The sequence below is a fragment of the Phocoena sinus genome, chromosome 12 (genome assembly GCF_008692025.1).
Source record: "Phocoena sinus isolate mPhoSin1 chromosome 12, mPhoSin1.pri, whole genome shotgun sequence".
Classification (NCBI taxonomy): domain Eukaryota; kingdom Metazoa; phylum Chordata; class Mammalia; order Artiodactyla; family Phocoenidae; genus Phocoena; species Phocoena sinus.
The window spans coordinates 69,729,433-69,734,339 of NC_045774.1; the positions used below are offsets into that span (position 1 = coordinate 69,729,433).

Here is a 4,907-nt window from a genome sequence, read left to right on the forward strand (position 1 = left end):
GAGGTCCGGCCTTTACTTTTGCTCCCCCTTCCCTCCCTCCCACTCCCTCAGGACCCGTGCAGCTAGAGGGGGCCTAGGTGGGCAGAGGATCAGGCCTGGGATCTCAGCAGGTTCCTGGGGGCCCAAGTGGGCAAGGAAAACCTGGCCACGCTCCTTTTTGATCCTCTGCTCTCCCAATGGTCCCCCAATTTCCCCCTTTGGGCGTGGGATCACTTCCCCTCCCCCAGCTGTCCCTGAGGGGTGCCAGTCCTGTCCCACCTCCACTTCTCCTCCCCCCTCACTCCCCTCATGCCCCATGTCCTACCCGGTCACTGGGGGTTCCTCCCATCCCCTTAGGTGTCCGTGGTCCCCCACCGGTGCCTGGTAGGTGCCCTCATTGTGAGGAGATGTGAATTCCACGTCCTCCTAGTCTGCCATCTTGACTCCACCCCCACAGTTGCTTCTATATTCACCAAGTCCACTGAAGTGGAACTATGAATATTATCTCTTACAATATTTTCTTCTGCCTCTTTTTCTTTCATGTTTGATCTCTATCTAATATGCAATTCTCACATGAAGACACTTTTTACCAAAACCTTTTCTGTAAAAACACCAAATGGCGGATGATGCCAGTGCTATGGGAGGGCCCAGAGGCCCCGGGGGCCCTGGAATGGGAGGCCGTGGTGGCTTCCACAGAGGCTTCGGCAGCGATGTCTGGGGCCAAGGCCAGCATTGTGGTTGGGGCCGGGGTGGGGGCCGAGGCCACAGAGCTCACAGAGGCAAGGCCAAGGACAAGAAGTGACTCCCTGTCACCAAGCTAGGCCGCCTGGTCAAGGACATGAAGATCAAGTCCCTGGAGGAGATCTACCTCTTCTCTCTGCCCATCAAGGAATCTGAGATCATTGACATTGTCTTGGGGGCGTCCCTCAAGGACGAGGTTTTGAAGCTCATGTCTGTGCAAAAGCAGACATGTGCTGGCCAGCGGACCAGGTTCAAGGTATTTGTCACCATCAGGGATTACAACAGACATGTTGGTTTGGGTGTCAAGTGTTCTAAGGAGGTAGCCATTACTATCAGTAGGGCCATCATTCTGGACAAGCTCTCCATCGTCCCTGTGTGGCAAGTATACTGGGGGAACAAGATTGGCAAGCCCTGTACCGTCCCTTGCAAGGTGACTGGCCACTGACTCTATGCTGGTGTGCCTCATCCCTGCCCCCAGGGGCACTGGAATCATCTCAGCCCCTGTGCCCAAGAAGCTACTGATGATGGCTGGAATTGACAACTGCTACACCTCTGCCAGGGGCTGTGCTGCCATCCTGGGCAACTTTGCCAAGACCACTTTTGGTGCCATTTCCAAGACCTACAGTTATCTCACTCCTGATCTCTGGAAATAGACGGTGTTCACCAAGTCTCCGTATCAGGAATTCATCGACCATCCTGTAAAGACCCACACCAGAGTTTCCGTGCAGAGGACCCAGGCTCTAGCTGTAACCACCACTTAATTTTCTATGAGAAAAATAAAGTGAATGAAGCCAGTTTTTAAAAAAATGGATTACATTGTTTCCCTAGGCTATTATTTCTCCTGCTACTTATTTTTTAAATATATAGATCAATTTTGAAAATCAAGCTTTAAAGGACAGTTGGTTCTTTGATTAAATGGCATATAGTAGAGCCATCTGTTATAGGTGACATTTTTTTCCCCTTCACGGCCTAACTAGGAACCTTCAAATATTATTTAAGTTGGGGTTAGGACTCTGGAGTAGAATTATTGTTATTTCACTTTACCATTTAGTACAGCCATCAACTGAGATCTTGTAGGTACTACTGTAAAAGAATACTTTTTTCATTTAAGGAGACCATTGGTGGTCTTGACTTCTGTCATTCTGTGAGTATGTTGACTCAATGAGGGTATCCCTTGCTAGTTAGAATGAGAAATGCATACCTACTTATTCAACAAACACCTACTGAGAACCACAAAGTGTTCAATATGAGATGAAGATGCCTTTTATCTCTTGCTAATTGACAATGAAAAAAATTGAGATAAATAAAATAATCTCTTGCTAATTGACAATGAAAAAATAGATATAAACAAATAAAATTATAGTTAACAATCCAAGTGTAAATATAATGCCAATTTTAATAAATTTATCACTTCCTTTTTTAGATGCTATCCAAAAGTTTGTGCTATTTAAATTTTTAAACCTTCTTTTACGTCATCCACATGAAAAAGCTTCTCTTCTTGAGGTCAGCAATGACCTCCACATGTTGCTTACTTCACTGGGCAATTATACTGATACCTTCATCTTGTCTCATCAGCAGCATTTGGCAGAGTTGATCATCCCCTATTCTAGAAATACTTTCTTCATTTGGCTTACAAGATACCACATTCTCCTGGTTTTCTTCCTACCTCACTAGCCATTTTTTCTCTGTTTTCTTTTGCTGGCTCCTCCTATCTTCATCTTTTCACTTTGGTAAAATCCTTGGGTTTCTTCTTTTCATTATCTCCTCATTGATAATGTTACCCAGGTACAGAGTTTCAAATACCAATCATACACTAACACCTCCTAATGTAGATCTCCAGTCTGGCTCTCTCTCCTGAATACCAATCTGGTGCATCCAACTCTGTCTCAGCTACTTGGAAGTCTAATAGCCATGTCAAAAATCAAACTCCTGATTCACTACCTCTACTCCCCACCCCACCTGGTTCCTCTGGTGATGTTCTGTCTCAGTTAATGGAATTCAATCTTTCCAGTTGCTCAGGCAAAAATCCTTAGAGTTATCCTTGACCTCTTTCTTTCTCATACACCCCACATCTAATCCCTCAGCAACTCCTATTGGTTCTACTATCTTAAAAATATAACCTTTTTTGACCACTTGTCACCACTAGTCCCCTGGTCCATAAGACTATTATTTCTTGCTTAGATTATTCCTACAGTTTCCTAACTCATCTTGTTCTTTTCCACTTTACTCTTAACAAAGCAGTCAGACTGATCAATCTGTTGATGCATTAACTCAGAACATGGTGCTCTTTTTAAGAACTGTCCAAGGGTTTATTCCATTTCTCTGAGAGTGAAAGTTGAAGTCTTTTTTTTCAAATGGGTTTTTAAAAAATTTATTTTATTGAAGTATAGTTGAATTAAAATGTTGTGTTCATTTCTACTGTACAGCAAAGTGATTCAGTTATATATATATATTCTTTTTTTAATTGGAGTATAGTTTCTTTACACTGCTGTGTCAATTTCTGCTGTACAGCAAAGTGAATAAGCCATATGTATACATATATTCCCTCTTTCTTGGATTTCCTTCCCATTTAGGTCACCACAGAGCACTGAGTAGAGTTTCCTGTGCTATACAGTAGGTTCTCATTAGTTATCCATTTTATACATAGTAGTGTATATATGTCAATCCCAATCCCCCAATTCATCTCATCCTCCCACCCCTTCCCCCTTGGTATCCATACGTTTGTTCTCTATGTCTATGTCTCTATTTCTTCTTTGCAAATAAGATCATCTACACATTTTTCTAGATTCCACATATATACATTCTTTTCATATTTTTTCCATTATGATTAATCACAGTATATTGAATATATTTCCCTGTGCTGCATAGTAGGACCTTATTGTTTAGCCATGCTATATATAATAGTTTGCATCTGCTAATCCAAAACTCCCAATTCATCCTCCCCCAGCCCCCTCTTCCTTGGCAACCACAAATATGTTCTCTATGTCTGTGAGTCTGTTTCTGTTTCGTACATAAGTTCACCTGCGTCATATTTAGATTCTATATATAAGTGATATCATATGGTATTTGTTTTTTTCTGTCTGACTTACTTCACTTAATATGGTAGCCTCTAGGTCCATCCATGTTGCTGCAAATGGCAATACTTCATTCTTCTTTATGGTTGAGTAACACTGCTCAGCCATAAACAAGTTGAAGTCTTTGTAATAGGTAGCAAGGTCCTATGTGACCTAACTCCTGTAATCTCTAAGACCTCATCTCCTAATATTCTGACCACCCCACCCCTCTACCCCATCTCCATCACTCTCATCTCTCTGTTGTTCCTGAATAGGTTGGGCATGATCCCTCCTCAGTGTATTCTTATTTGTTCCTCTGCCTGGATTGGCTTTCTTCAGACATCCACATGGCTCTCTCTCTCACATCTTTCAAGTTTTTTCTCCAGTGCCACATTCTCCTTCAGACCTTCCCTGATTACACTATTTAACATTTTAATGCACTCTCTGCTCAGTGCTGTGACCTTCCATCCTACATTCATGCTCTGGTTTTCTCCAAAACATTTATCACCTATTAAAAGTGTTAAATACTATGCTGTATAGTATATAACTTACTCATTTATTTTGTCTAGTATCTGTCTCCCCATACATAAATTCTGACAGCAGTTTTGTGGGTTTTTTGGCTTGATATACCCCTAGTGCCTCAAACTGTGCATAGCATAGGTTCTCAGTAAATGTTTAGTTGAACGTATGAATGAATATGGCAAGGTAAGTGCTAATAATAGTCTAAAAATAAAAATATTTATTTTTTTAGAAAAATTAAAACATATTCCAAGGTGTCATCTAGGGTTGAGGATGAACTGAAGGAGGAAGCAAAAGTATTTTAAAGGTCTCATCTTATTGGCAGAAGTCAAGGGTCAGGGAGTTAAATAACGTTGGAAAAAATGGAAATGAATACCTTTTTATTGGCTTGAAAAACAATATCAGAAAATGTCAATTCTCACAAAATTAATAAATGCATTTGATGCAATCCTAAATAGAATTCCAAAGGAATGTTATGGTAAGGGAGAATTGGGAAATTGAATTAAATGATTTAAACATTTTAATGAAAGAATAAATGCTCCAACTCAAAAAAATACATATTTTGGAAAAAAAAGAGAGACTAGTAAGGGAGGACTTGACCTAATAGATATCAAA

At 41.0% G+C, this 4,907-nt stretch overlaps 1 pseudogene; it reads left to right on the top strand.

Moving 5' to 3' along the window:
- The first annotated feature begins 595 nt into the window (after positions 1-595).
- On the top strand, positions 596-1,481 carry LOC116763552 (annotated as a pseudogene).
- Positions 1,482-4,907: the final 3,426 nt, after the last annotated feature.